The following is a 14,464-nucleotide window of genomic DNA, read 5'->3' on the forward strand; positions in this document are numbered from 1 at the left end:
CCTTTGTGGATAGTTTTGTTGTATGGGCATATTCCCCAATACATGCATCTTTGCGTCAGCTCGAGTCTTTCCATCGATTTATTTTCATGGAATCCATTCGTGTCTCCCAGCAAGTTTTACAGTCGTGACTTGCTCACGCATTTTTACCCCATTTCCCCAGAGTCTCTATCTCCCTAGTGAGTGTGTTACTCCTGTGGATTTTCAGTTTCTCCCGATTTCTTTTCCTTTATGGCAATTAATCACCATGAAGATTTTATTTTTGCATGCATACATTTGCATCATGAGGTCTCTTAGGGACCAAAATTCGTCTCTTTGTTATTATTTAAGCCCATTCTACCTCGCCGAGACGAAGATTTTAACCTTCATATCTCCAGCTAGAATGACCTTAAATAGAGGCATCTATAAGACCCTAATTTTGACCCTAAGATCCCTCATGGCATCATATCATTGCTCAATGCATTTGCCTCAAGGATCATAGCATGTGTGACTCCTTAACCCTAGGGGTGGGACTTGTGTGAGTTGATTTGAGACCACCAAGCATGCTTGTATTGTGTATTATTGCTTTTCTTATTTTGATTACTAACCAAAAGCACAAAAATATGTCACTAACCTCTTTTGTTTTGAAGCCCAAGTGATCATGTGATCCCCTGCTCCTAGGAGGCTCCTATGCTCAACGAAGTGGCTAATTGAAGATAAGGAAAAGCATGACAATGGTCCACAAGGTTCCAATCATCATATGTGTCCCCCAAGGATCTCAATTTTCCAATTTGATCAAGATAACCCAAAGGGCTTGAGGATTTTTTCTCAAGGAAACCCTAATTCAACTATGCATTGACTGTGCCTTGCTCATAAAGAAACCTCAACCTATGATCAAATTCTATAAAGGTAAGTTCTTTCATTCATTATTTTATGCATATATGAGCCTATTTGAGTATCCTCAATCATTCATTCATCAAGATTTGAAGTTTGGCCTTGAGAAGTTGACCAGTCAAGTCATCTAACTAAACTGAGGATTACTGAGACACATATTTTGATGTGTTTGTCAAATGAAGATGACCCCAAGAGAAAACGTGTTCTTAATAACCATATGAACAACTTTCATGTTCATCAAAAATCCATTTGAAACATGTAAGGTCATTATTCATTTCAAAACATTATAGGTCATTTTTATTGAAACCCTAATTTTGGGTCAACTTCCCAAAGACCTAACTTCCTTTTTTTTTTTTTTTATGATTTTGAGGTGAGACCAATTGAATTGGAAAAAAATAAGATGTATAATTCAAATGTTATGTTGGAAAAAATTTCATAATCCTAAAATAAACACATGTGATAATACAAAACATTATAGGTCACTTTGGACCAAAACCATTGAATTTGAAAATTGTCCAACTTCAAGTGTCCATAACTTTCTCATAAAAAATCCAAATGATGCAAACTTTAAGTCCAAATTTATCATCTTGAAAATATCTACAACTTTGATGTTAAAGGTTTTTCCAATTGAGTCTTGCATCATTAAAACAGAAGGGCTTGAAGTTGATCACTTTTGGCAAAAAAATTCAAAGGGAACCTAGACATGTTTTGTACCTCAAACTTCAAAGCCAATTTTCATAAATTTCCAAACTCCAAATGGATTTTTTCCCAACATAGATTTTGTTCCTTATGTCAAGAGCTTTCCAATCATTACTCACATGACCATGTTTAGATTTTCCATGTGTGATATTCGAAGGGCTTAATGTTTATGATCAATTATGCAATTCACATTGAAACTTCATATGCAAGCAAATGCCAGGCCTTGTGCACGTCCAATTCACTCCAAAATGATCTCAGCATGCAATTCCATTCAATTTTAGGCCTCACATGCGCCTGTACAGGCCCATGCATGGAGGATCCAAAATTCATGCACACGAGCATTACACCTCCTTGCATCAAGCTCAGCTATAAATACATGTGCTTGCTCATTCAAAAACCAACCTGAAGGAGATCTGAAACTCTGCTGAATTGAAACCTCACCCTCACTCAAAGGAATTTCAGTTTTCATTTCTCAAATTCAAGCTCGAATTTCAACATCCTTAGTTGATCTTCAAGTCTTAATTCCTTAGCCTTGCATCCTCATTACATCTCCAGATCGAATTGGAATGAAAAGCTTGAAGAGATCGTGTTGTTCAAAGCTGCATTTTAGAGGTATATCACTCAACTGTTTTGATCTGGATCTTGAAATACAATGTGAATTGCTTGAGTTGGAACTGTTTTCTGAAGTCCTCGAGCAAGAGGCAGGCCAATGGTGGTCTTAATTTCATGAATTGAGACATTTCAGATCAAACACCATGATCTTCAAGCTCTTGTTTCTCTTTAAATAGAAACATTGAGGAAGATCCAAGGTAACAGGGGTGATGTACATCACCCTAGCTTCATTTTGGTACCATTGTTTTTCATTTTCATTAAGTTTGAAAACCCTGCGCGTGGTGGCTGGAGTTTGCTCTCTGGCCGGAGAAGATGGTGGTTTCCACCACCATCCCCACGTGGATGCTTCAGATCCTTTGGATCTCTTTCAAATGTTATAATCGTGGCCATTGATTCATTTGACTTATTTTAATTCCAAATGTGATGCGCTTGACTTGAGACCATGGTGAGACCGCGCCTCTGAGCCGTGTGATGATGCCACGTCAATTAATGAAACAGATCCAAGGGGCGCTGATTTTTGCTATTTTCTATTTCTTGTTTTAATTTCATTAATTCCTTTTATTTTCAAAAATTCATAAATATATTATTTGAAGTCACAAAAATATGAGACCAACACCAAAAATTTTCTTGAAAAATCTAGTTTCAGATTTTGATTTTTAATTATTTTTGTGACTTCATTTAATATTTTTTGTGAATTATTTGGTTTTTAATAGTTTTTAATTCATTTTAAATACTTTCTGATATTTGAAAAATCCAAAAATATTTTCTTAACACATATGGATCATGATAAGTCAATGAAAAATAGTCTCATCAATTTCTTAATTGATTTGAGATTTATTTGAGATATTAATTCATTTGTGTTATTTTTCATTGTTTTAAAATAGTTTCTGATTTAAAAAATTATTGGAAAAATTTGTCAAACCTTGTTTGACCTTGATAGACCTATGAGAATTTAATTGGACTTATCCAAGTTGATTTGAATTGAATTTAAGGTTTGACCATATTTTGTCCATTTTAATTTTTCATTTATTTTAATTCCAAAAAATACCAAAAAAATATGTTTGACTTGTTGACTTCTAATCTTTATTTCTCTTCTGTTTTACATTAGTTGATGATGATTTGATTCACTTTTGACCAATTGTGTTTGATATTTGAATGTTCTTTCCATTCCATTTCATCTTCATCTCACTTTTTTTTTATATTGGCTAATGAGTTAATGTCTTATGGTTGGTCTTGACATATGAGAGGCTTAACCTTCTTTGATCTAAATCAAACTCAACTTGATCCAAGATCAAGTGAGTTGCTTTGTGTCCAAGATAGGTTGCTTCTTGGTCAAGCAAAAAACCTAAAGTCCATACAAGGCTTTCCTCTTTTCTTTTGGCATGGCAAGTTGTAGGAGCTTGGCTTACTAGTCATGATCTCTAACTTGTGTTTATTTGCCTATAGTTTTATTGACCGGCCTCAGATAGGTGTGACTACTACATTAGTCCACTTACGATTGCTTAACATAGTGCTAAATTGTCTTATGACACACTAACATTAACCATACTAACTATTAACTTTAATTTGAGCATTTAATTTCTTGCAATTTACTTTAATGCAATTTACCTCTTGCTCATTTATTCATATCGCTTTTTTTACTTTGCTCTCTTTAGCTCATATTTTATGTTTATGTCATTTTCCTTTTGCTCATTTGAGCTCATTATTGTATATAAATGTATCATTGCTTTGTGTTTGTTTTGTCTTTGTTTGTGTGAACCCAATGCAAAAAGGAGAAAGGACTTAGAATTAGGACCTTACATATTCTTAAAGGAGTTCAAGAGCAACTAGGCTTTCTGCCTTTAGAATGCTAAACTTGTTGAAGAGCAACTAAGCCTCATGCCTTTAGAATGCTAAATCTTAAAGTTGACTTCAAATGACCCCTAATCTAAAATCATTCTTTGTCCATTCCTTTTATTGTGTTGTGAGCCTTTTGATGTTTGTTCTTGTGTGATAGGGATTCCATCTTGAGATAGTAAGAAGGACCGTTGTCATGAGTAGCCAAGTTAAGAGAGACAAGCCAAATGGAGATCCTAGGAGCTTGAATGTATACTTGTTTGATTGCTTGAGTACTTACTAAGTCCAAAGGAAAGGAGCATCTTGAATCATCTTTATGATTTTAAGAAAAGGAACTCCTAGGGTTTTATCTCTTATTTCATCTTTGTATGCTTTAGGACTAACCCTTCTCTTCTTCTCTCCACTCTAACCCAAGCCAAACTCTTTATGTGCAAACTTTGACATTGTTTTCAAACTATAAACCTAGGTCTTATGCCTTTGATTTTTCAAACTCTTTTCATTAGTACTCATTATGAATGAACCTTAAGTCAACGTTGACCTTATTTTGTGAATACTTCTAACTTGTAAATACAACTCACTTTAAGTTGTTTTTGTGGTTCCAATGGCCACCTTTGTTAAAACCTTTTTCATAAACATTAGTCATAGGTTTGAGTTATCATAGTGGTTGATGTAAACCTCACCTTATCCTTAGTGATTGGACTATAAGTCTTCCATACTTATTATAGGGTTAACCGCTCACTAGTATGTTGAAGCCCTCCTCACATGGTGGATTGTTGGTTTAAGTTGAGTTTTCTCCCTTTGATAACAAAAGACCTTAAGGCTTTTGATCAAATCAATTCACCAATCTTTGAGATTTTTACCCCGAACTACGAGGTTTTGATCCTACCTTTGTGATGGTACGTAGGAAATGGGTTCATCCATTCAAACAACAAATTTGTAAATATAATCTATTGTCTTCACATCCCCCCAATCGTTTGCACATATTTTCACAAATACAAACCTACAACACACATTTTGCAAAAATGGCTCCCTTAGAGTATTAAGGATGTTTTGGGTGCTTAAAACCTTCCCATTTCATAACCAACCCCCTTACCTAGATCTCTGACATTTTTATTAGTTTTTGATTTGATAAAACTTCTTACTTGGCTTTTGTTCGCTTTTTAGCCTTTCCTTTGGACAAATAGAAGTGCGGTGGCGACTCGAATTGTATGCTTACTTTTGGTTTAGTCCATAAACCATAAGGTAACGAATACCCCGCTACATAGCCCTTTTCCGACATGTTGTTATGCTTCCTAATTCTAATATGTACAACTAGACTCAGAGAATATCGTCCAATATACATAAACGCTAAAGTATCATAGTTTTGACATCATACGAAGTAGACCTAACAAAAATTTGCACTCACAAATACTCTTAAAGCTAAAGTAGACAAGGCATTACAACCAAAGATTACATTTTCTATTGATCAATCAAAGTTTAAACGGTCTTTGAACCCTTCATATAAAAAGTATGAATATGTTCAAAAGGACTTAAATAGCAAAAGTATATATCTCATCACAACTTATTTTGTCACTATTGTTGCCAGAAAGGTCACACTATTGAAAAATGCAAGTTTAGGAGACTCTTTGTTCCTAAGAGTATTTTTCAATGGTTGCCTAAATGCAACCTTGATTTCACTCACTCTCAAGGATCCAATGAAAATTAGGTACCTATTACTCTTGTTTGATTCTATAGGTTGAATGTCTTAGCTCTGCAGAGAAAATATGGTTTCTCGATAGTGGATGCTCAAGACATATGACGGGTGACATCTATCTAGTCATTGACTTTGTGCTATAGAAGAAGTTTTTTTTTTTACCTATGGAGACAACAACAAAGGAGAAATACTTAGAAAAGGTAGTGTAGGTAATCCCTCGTCTACTACTATCTCTGATGTTATGTTAGTTGAAAGTCTTAAACATAATATTCTTAGCATTAGTCAATTACGCGACAACAGGTTTAAAGTAACTTTTAAAAATACTTGTTGCATGTTTTAACATAATTAAAAGAAATATTGTATGTTTAAAGGCTTGAGGGTTAATAACTCTTATATGCTTAACTTAGATGACATATCCTTGACGGGAACTAAGTGTCTAGTGACAATGAGTGAAGACTCTTGGTTATGGCATAAGCGCCTAGCTCATATCAACTTTGATTTACTAAAAAAAGTGTCTTCAAAATATTTAGTAATCGGTCTACCAAAAATAAAGTTTTCAAAAGACCATTTATACGATGCAGGCCAAATGGGTAAGCAAACAAGAGTCTCGTTTAAATCGAAAAACATTGTTTCAACTTAGAGACCTCTTGAGATTCTCCATATGGATCTCTTTGGTAACTCAAGGAACAAAAGCAGAGGTGGCAATTACTATGGTTTTATGATAGTAGAAGATTACTCGAGATTTTGTTGGGTCGTCTTTTTGCATAGTAAAGGTGAGACTTTTTCAGCTTTAACACAATTTGCGAGGTTATTCCTGTTGCCACCGGGGTCACGAAACTGGGACTTAAGAGAAAGCCAATAGGATGGCAAGATCAAAAGAGTCTCCACTAGATTTTATTTGTATGCCTCTATCGGAGAGGCGAGGGGAAATGGTCGATAAAACACTCAAAAAAAGATACGTGCATGGAAAGCGCAAGAAAAAGGGTAAGGAATCGGTCTCGCAACCGAGACTTGGGTTCAGAAGTCGGTTACACAAGGGAAAAATATTAGCACCCTCACATCCATGGTATTCCATGGGAACCATTAGGTTGTTTACGTATGTGGGTATTTATCACGATTATTGTTTTATTTTCAAAATAATGTGTAAGAGAATGAGATTTTGAGTTTTTGTTAATATTATGCTCGCCAAGGATTGCGGCCTTTGTGCCTACGTATCACACATCAGGGATGAGTAATCAGAGCTTCGTAGTTCGGAGTAGAAAATGTTTATGTGTTTTATTGTTTTTACCTTTGAGAACAAGGTTTTCGGGATGGGTGCCCTAAGGCACTAAAGTTAGGTTTGATGGGTTATGTTGATTTAACCTTGAACAAGGGTTTATGAAAAAAGATTTTTTGTGATTAGATTATACTAAAGTCTAGGGGCGGAGGTGAATATTCTAGACAACAAGCCAAACATCTTGCGTCCAAAATAATCAGAGTGAGGGTAATAATGCTCTATTCTCACTCATTCTCCACCACTTAAGGCTCGTGGCGCACGATAACAATCATAGTTGTTAAGTATTTTAAAATTGATTAGGAAAATGCCGCTTGATGTTGGATCAAGGGTTTGTTTATTTGATTGAGAAATTGGGTAATGCAACATGCATGCAAAGTAACCAATAAGAAAATAAAGGGTCTCATTGTAAGGTAACCCAGGAGAAAGCCTTGTGTGTGCAAAAAGTGACCTAAGCTAAACAAAGGATAATGGTCTTACAAACATGTCCCCCTAAGGTGGTGCCATGATGCCATTCTTACAACCGGAATGCAAGTACAGATGAAACCCAAAGTTCATAAAGTATCACAAAGATAATGGGAAAGGCCTCCAAGAAAAGGTCCTAGGATGAGATCCTCTAAGTCCAAATGGATCAAGTGAAATGGATTGTTTTTGGTCTTATAATTTTATCATGTTTTTGTTGTTTTTAAATGTAATGATAATAATAAAGTAAAGACAAATGATAAAGTATGCATGATGAGTTTGTACAATGATAATGATAATGAGTACTTAAATGTAAATGACATAAAAGTAAATAAAAATGATAATGAAAATAACAAAAGGTTAGTAGTAATCAAAGTTAGTGAAGTTAAGTTAAGTTGGTATGAACAAATGAGCCAACACTTGGGGATTATCTATCTTTAGGTCAATAGATTCAAAATATGGTGCATCAGGGGATAAGTTATCACTGATGCAAAGTATAAAAGATGATCAATGGATCAACTTAACATAGACTTGTAACAATGAAAGTTATTCAACCCCAAGTCCATCTATCAATAGATTGATAAAAGGAAGAGTATAACAAACCCATGGTTGAAAGTGAATGATTAATTGAGTTATTAAGTTAGCAAGTTATAAGGACAAGGTATAATGTTAACAAGGTAATAAGAGTTAGTGTAGATATAAACAAATGAGTATAAGATGTTAGTGGGTTAGTATGAACCAAAATAAATAACAATGTAATAGATGAAATCACAAGTTAACATATGTACAAGTAAAGCTTCATCCATAAGTCTAATGACCCAAGTTGTTTGACCTAGGGGGAAACCTATCCATACTTCAAAGTACCATGGATGAACACTTGATAATCCATTAGTAGGTTTGAAGTATGAAAGATTTAATCAACCCTAAACCAAACAAATCATGACCAAGGTGGATTTCATTAGCCCATGGATTCAAGACTCCATAAGTCCATAAATAATTAGCCAAATGGAATGAAATAAGGCACCAATAAATTCTAGAGACAAAAGTAATGGGGGTTCATGCTCAAAATAGTTTCAAAATACTAAAATAAAAGAGGGTAAAATAAATGAGAAGATAATAAGTGAAAAAAAGAAAATAAAAACATGAGAAAATAAATAAAAGGGGGCCGAAATATAAACATGCTTAAAAATATATATAAAAAGAAAAGGTTTGAAACAATGGATCAAAAAATAACAAGGGAAATGGGTCAGGGGTATGAAAGTAAATGGAAGGTAAAAAGAAGAAAACCAGTAATACCCAGGCCTATAAACACAATAGGGATAAGGATCTCAAAATCATTTCCCTCCTCATTCAAAAAATTGAACTCTTCTGCAGCGGAGCTCATCACCGGCGGCGGAGGAGCTCCAACCACCACCCAAAACCTGCTAACCCCAACCTCTCATTCCACTGATCATGAATCCCAGGATCAAATAAGATGAAATCTAACCAACTGAGTGAATCGAAGGAAAGCAAGGTATGAACCCTAGAAACAGGGACTGAAATTAAATGGAGGAAACGCGATAACCGTCCCTGAAAATTAGGGAAAATTCTCCCCTAGCTAGCCTCTGCACACTAGTAACTCAAATGCAAGCAGCTGAAGGTTTGAGGTCTACCTTTGTCTGAAAAGATGACTGGAAAGTAGCAAAAACTTAGGTTGGTTTTATCCTCTCTTTTATTTCGCACTTTGCTTTAATGTAAAACAAAGAAGATGCTTATGTTTTCTCCTCAAACTCTTTATGCTCTCTCCAACAAAACAAAAACTCTTTCAACTTGGTTTTGAGCCCATGTTTAAATAGGAGAATGATTAGGGTTTTGGTTATCTATGATCAGAAATGGATGGTAGGCTTTTCTTGCCTGATGGAATGCTTGTCCATTTTCGTGTTTCTCCTCTGAAAAGCAACTTGCATTTTGTATCTTCTTAGTCTGTTTCTTGGAATGTTATGGAATGCTTGTGGGATGGACATTCTTTTTACCCTTACTGCCTTGCCAATTGTAATTTTTACTATAGTAAAATGGAAATTTTGTGAGTTGGGTTTTGCATTGCTGCAGGTTTGCATTGGTTATGTAGCAGGTCTCAAATTTTGGAATTTCCGTGGTTTGTTGCAAGTTGATTTTGTTGTAGATGGTGAGTTGAATTGGTGCATGCTTGTTGTTTGTTGCCATGTTATGGACTGATATGATGCTCATGGTTAGGTTGGATAATTCTAATTGCAATCTTGGTTCATGTTCATGGCTTGACATGGTTTATGTATTGCTGAGGTGTTGCTTATGTTCTGACTTGCTGTTGGATGAACGCATGTCATGTTGCAAGATTAATGAGAAGGTTGCAGATTTGGATGTTGTTTGATGTAGGGCTTGATTGAATGAGGCTGTAGGTAAGAGTCTGTAAGGTCCTTGCAGGTTATGGTGCAGGTTAGGTGTCGTGAGGTTAATGTCATGTTGCTTGATTATTGCACTACCTCTGCAGGTTTACTTAAATGGTGATGTTTGATTTCAAGATTTGTTGCAGCAGGTCTAGCTTGGCATAAGTTTTGTATCATGGTTTGTAACATGGAATATCAAGTATGCATTGCTTCATGGCATGCTTTCTAGCAGGTGAACAATTCCTTCTTCATTTCATTGCCTTGGTTTGGTTTTGTACATATGCAATTCTGACTTGGTGATTCCAAGGTTTCATGTATGTATTATAGGTATGCACTCTGTAGCATGGTTGCAACTTGTGTTGATTTGGGCTGCATTGATTCTAACTTCATTAATTGCCATGGTTTTACTTAGGTCATGGTTTGCTCATGCTTAGCTTAGTTCATGGCATGATGGTTGAACCAACATGACACCAAGGTTGGAAATTGAAGCATCCATGTACAAATGGCCAACCCAAGATCAAAATGAACTTTGAAAATAGGATTAGAACTAGGATGGGGAATTTAGGAGTTTATGATGGAAAAATGGTTTGATTTGACTTTGGTCAAAGTTTAACAAAAAGGCAACTATTGACCAAAGTCAACATTTAGTCAAAAAGTCTTTTTTTTGTTATTTTCCCTGTAGGAACATTTGTATGAGCATGTAATGAATGGAATTGATATTTTGTATGGAATTTGTATTGAATCTTGTATAGACTTGATATTGAATGAATTGATGAATCTGAACATGACCATTGTATGAGCATGGCTTGAAATGGATTGAAATGGAAAATGATGAAATGTATTAAAAATGAATGAAACACCAACATGAATCAATGGGCATGACTATGACTTGAATGCATCATATGGTCATGGCTTGAATTAAATTTAATGGAAAATGATGGGCATGAACCCAAGATCTTAACAAGGACTAAAATGTACAATGAACCAGGACCTTACAAAAGGTTCATGGACTAAGCACCAATAACATGAAATGGAGTTGTGACCCATGATCAGATGAAATGAAGAATAAACCCTATACTTAAAATGACCATATGAAATGGACATAAGCAAGGCATGATCAAGCTATGGGCTAAGCATGAGGAGATGGTTAGATGAAATGCCATGGATGAATGGAAGCAAATGAAAGTTATGAAGCCATGTGCTTAGATTAGAACCAATGGTTACCAATCAATATAAGGTGATACATGTGAGACCATGAATGGAATTAAGGCCAAGAAATCAATATGGATGGCTATGAGCAAGACAATTGAATGAACCAAGCACCATAAATGAAGGAAGATCAGATGGAACTAGGGTTTCTTGGACCACAAGCTTCATCAAGAACCATGGTCAGTCAAAATAGGGTTTGGTGATGCAAGGGATATATTGATATGTTTACAAGGTGTGGGGCATGAACAAACTTTGGATTTGAGGGGTCATCAATGACATAGTCAAGATCCATGGTGAACGATGACTTGTACAAGCCAAATGAAGTCAAGAGCTATGGTTTGGTCCTTGGGTGACCAGATGAATCTTGAAGCTTCCTCAAAGGGAATCACCACCTAAAATGGGTTTGAGAGTGAATGAAATGTCTCGAGTGATCCTCCAAACTTTGTGGGATGCTTGAGGATGAGATTAGGGTTAAGGTGGCTTGAGCACACCTAAACATGGCCTAAGGATATTAAATCTTCACAGATGAATCTCATTCCTTGAATTTGTGGAGTATTGTGGATTGTTAAGTATATATGCATATGATATGACATGTGTGGTATGTATTATCATGGATTAGGGTTTAGGAAGGTGATATGGGGTAGGGTAAATTTGAGGGCATGGCAATTCCAAAATAATATGAATTTAAAAATAATTGCTATCAGAAGCGATAATAGAGGTGAATTTGAAAATTGCCACTTTGAGAAGTATTGTGATAAACATGACATTGATAATAATTTTTCGGCTCCAAGAACTCCACAACAAAACGGTGTTATGGAGCGCAAAAATCGTGTTTTAGAGGAGTTGGCTAGAACTATGCTCAATGAGGGTAATCTACCTAAGTATTTTTAGGCTAATGCCATTAGCAAGACATGTTATGTCTTAAATAGGATACTAATACGTTCTATTTTAGACAAAAATCATTATGAACTAATAAAGGGTAGAAAACCAAGTTTATAGCATCTTTACGTTTTCCGATGCAAATGTTTTATTTTAAATAATGGAAAGGATAATCTTGAAAAGTTTGATGCAAAATCCAATGAAGGTATCTTTCCTTGGATACTCTAAATCGAGCAAAACTTATAGGGTTTATAACAAAAGATTACTTATTGTTGAAGAGTCGGTACATATCACTTTTGGTGAATCTTATCTGAGAAATATCAGGAAAAGTGTTTCTTTTCATGATCTAGGTGAATATTCATAAGAAATTCTCAAAGAACGCTAAAAAAGAAATTGATCAGCCTAAAGTGGTGGAACACGAGAAAGAAGAAGATAACAATTGTGAAAAGGAGAAGGTTGAAAGTCCAGTTTCAGTGGAAGATCTACCTTTGGCTTGGAGAACCTCCAAGGATCATCTAATCTATAACATACTTTGAGACACCACCAAAGGCGTGACAACACGCTCCAAGATAATTAATTTTTGTTATCATTTTGCATTCGTTTCACAAGTTAAACCTAAAAACGAAAAATACGCATTTCTTGATGAGCATTGGGTTATGGCCATACAAGATGAATTAAACCAGTTTAAAAGAAATGATGTATGGGACCTTTTCCCTCATCTGCGAGATCATAAACTTATTGGCACTAAGTGGGTTTTTAAAAATAAACTCAACAAAAAACAGAGTGATAACTAGGAACAAAGCTCGACTAGTGGCTCAAGGTTATAACAAAGAGGAGGGCATTGATATGAGGAAACTTATACTTCGGTTGCTTTCCTCAAGGCTATACGCCTTTCACTAGCTTATGCTTGCTTCAAAAATTTCAAGTTATTCCAAATGGATGTGAAAAGTGCTTTCCTTAATGGATATATTAATAAGGAAGTGTATGTTTCACAACCTCCCGGTTTTGAAAATCATGAGTAACCTAATCATGTTTATAAACTAAAACGAGCTTTCTATGGTCTTAAACAAACCCCCAGGGCTTGGTATGAGCGACTTAGTAAGTTCTTAATCGATTAAGGATACTCTAGAAAGAAGGTAGAAACTTCACTTTTCATTAAACGTCAAGGAAAACATACTCTTCTAGTTCAAGTTTATGTTGATGATATCATCTTTGATTCCACTAACATGCAATTAGTCAAGGAGTTTTCTAAGCTAATGCAGGGTGAGTTTGAGATGAGTCTCATGGGGGAGTTGAACTACTTTCTCGATCTTCAAATCAATCAACTCAACAAAGGGGCGTTTGTGTGTCAAACAAAATATTACAATAAATTACTAAAGAAAGTTTGTATGGAAGATGAAAAATCAATTGACACTCCAATGCCCACAAATGGAAACTTGGAAAAATATGAAAATGTTAAGGATGTTGTGTAGCGGTAAATGCATGATCATTAAGCTATGGATAAGCTAAAGATCAAATAACAAGAGTCGCCACTGCGCTTTTATTATTTCCAAAGGAAAAGGTAAAAAGTACGAACAAAACCCAAAAGTAAGAAGTTTTCAAATCAAAACTAATAAAAAGTCAGAGATCATAGGTAAGGGGGCTGGTTACACAGAGGGAAGGTGTTAGCACCCAAAGTGTCCTAGGTACTCCTAGGGAGCCCTTTTTGTGTGCATATGTACTTGGTATAAAGTGATAATTACAAACAAATAGAATGGGGGGATGAGAAAAGAATTCATTAATTATATTTTTGTGTTTGACAAGACCTTTGGTCTTGTGCCTACGTACCAACATAAAAATAAGGGATCAAAACCTCGTAGTTCGTGATACAAATTTCAAAATGGATGCATTGCTTTTAAGAAAAATTAAGTTTGAAAGGCACAAAGGCCTAAAAATAGTTTGAATGAGTTAGTTCTTTTTGGTTTTTTTGAAAATTTAAGTCAAGTATAGTTAAGTTTATTTATAAGTTTGATTTAAGAAAATAAGTTTCAAAATGCAATGGCATAAGGCCAAATTTTCTATTTTTTTGCAAAAGTGGTCAAAGTTTAGAACAAAATAAGTTCACTCAAAGAAGGTTTTGAAAAAAGGAGGGATATATTTTGAAATTAAAGAAATAGGGAGAAGATGAAGAGACTATCCTATGTACAAAATTAAAAGTTTAGAGTTGAAAAGATCTGACCAAATGGGTAGCAATCCAATAGACAAAAATGTCAATAGAAACCCAGAATTCCATTGGACTTTTAGAATCAAGCAACACACAAATGCACAATTATATTATCTTGAAGAGCAAGGCATCAAATAAAGATGGCCACATCCAATGCTTATCCATTCCATGATCTTCTTCAAAGTAGCCCATGTAACAGATGAATTTCACAAGTCACAGGTTCAAAATAACAGCTTCACAATGATCATGTTGTAGATGAACTTAGAGAGATCTTGAATGATGTATCAGATGATATTTCAAATTGCAAGCACTTGGTTTCTCAATAA

General features: G+C 35.1%; 1 long non-coding RNA gene across 1 annotated transcript; it reads left to right on the forward strand.

Moving 5' to 3' along the window:
• The first annotated feature begins 8,809 nt into the window (after positions 1 to 8,809).
• Positions 8,810 to 10,630, forward strand: LOC127098582 (uncharacterized). Its single transcript, XR_007793387.1, has 4 exons — positions 8,810 to 9,137; positions 9,534 to 9,859; positions 9,952 to 10,079; positions 10,260 to 10,630. It is a non-coding gene; the product is annotated as an uncharacterized LOC127098582 (long non-coding RNA).
• The last annotated feature ends 3,834 nt before the right edge of the window (positions 10,631 to 14,464 follow it).

Source organism: Lathyrus oleraceus, chromosome 6, assembly GCF_024323335.1.
Source record: "Lathyrus oleraceus cultivar Zhongwan6 chromosome 6, CAAS_Psat_ZW6_1.0, whole genome shotgun sequence".
NCBI lineage: Eukaryota > Viridiplantae > Streptophyta > Magnoliopsida > Fabales > Fabaceae > Lathyrus > Lathyrus oleraceus.